Source organism: Nematolebias whitei, chromosome 1 (genome assembly GCF_014905685.2).
Source record: "Nematolebias whitei isolate Nwh7 chromosome 1, NemWhi1, whole genome shotgun sequence".
Lineage (NCBI taxonomy): Eukaryota > Metazoa > Chordata > Actinopteri > Cyprinodontiformes > Rivulidae > Nematolebias > Nematolebias whitei.
Window position 1 is genome coordinate 93761575 of NC_056498.1, and position 1219 is coordinate 93762793.

The 1219-nt window shown below is 56.9% G+C and overlaps 1 protein-coding gene across 1 annotated transcript in view; it reads left to right on the forward strand.

Annotated features, from left to right (window-relative positions):
- Positions 1–1219, forward strand: part of mtm1 (myotubularin 1) — a gene marked incomplete in the record, with an annotated part of 286925 nt that overhangs the window by 71263 nt on the left and 214443 nt on the right.

A 1219-nucleotide genomic window follows, 5' to 3' on the forward strand; every position in this document is an offset into this window, starting at 1 on the left:
GGGGGGGGGCGCTCTTGGTCGCTGTGGTGCTCTATCTCTGACTGTTTGGGCACTCCTGGCTGATTGTCCCAGTTGGGGTTTGGTGGCCTCTCTGGTTGGGGGGCTGGGTGTTGGGCTGGGAATCGGGTTGGGGCGTCTGGACGGTTTCGGGATGGGTCTGGGTTGCTAGCCCTGGTTCTGGTTGGTCCTCGGGGGCTATGTGCCGGTCCATGGCCTTGATCCCTGATGGTGCGGCTGCCACCTCCTCCTAGGTATCTCTGTTAGAGCCTCTGTCCCCTGGTGGATCTCGGAGAGTGGGAGTGCCTATTGGGGTCAGTGGGGGAGCTGGTCCCCTGGGGGGGGATTGCCACCTCAGTTCACCTCCCCATCCCGACGTCCTCTTCCGCCCAATCTACCACACCACCACTCAAACAGGGTTTTAGGGTTCAGGTGCACTACTGAGCTACGGGGAGAATCATCCATCTCCAAGGCTGGTGGGGTCCTGGGCCCTAATTTTAATATACAAGCTTGACACTCACTTATAACACTCTCACGACACATGCATATATAGGATCTGGAGTGGGCACATGATCGCACTTAGGTGGTGGGATGTACAACCATTTCCACCTCCCCGGACCTGTGCCCACTCTCATATGTAGCATGTAGACATTTAGGGTTCTGGGCGGAGATGAGGGGTGAACGGGCACCACCTGCTCTCTGGGCAAGAGGTGGGTCTGTGCCGGTCGCCACCTCATCCCCCCATTTTAAACGCACTGTATAACAACATGCATCAACACCATATTCGAGTGGGAGGAGGAGGAAGTGGGTCTGTTCATAATTTATTTATGCATATATAGATTTTTTTTTTTTTTTCCTTTTCACAAACACCTCCTTTCTCCGTGTGACACTAGGGGTCGGGAATGGAGGGGGGGGCGCATTGTTGGGGTCTGGGCTATGGGTGGGCTTTGGGCCTTGGGGGCGGTTAGTGATGGGGCCAGTGCTTTGGTTCCTCCTGGGCTGTTCTGATTCTTTTAATCTAGGTTCCTGGTTGCGATGGCCGGCACTTTGACCGGGGTGGCTGCCGGCTTTCGGCGGGGGGTCAGCTATGGTAGTGTACGTGTGGTCATTGGTGGTGTAGGGCGGCGGTTGGGGGCGTGGCTTTGCCTCATCAGGGCACTGGCTGATCTTCCTGTGTGGCATTTGCGGTGGGGGTGCTGTGTGTGTGTGTGGGGGGGGGGGG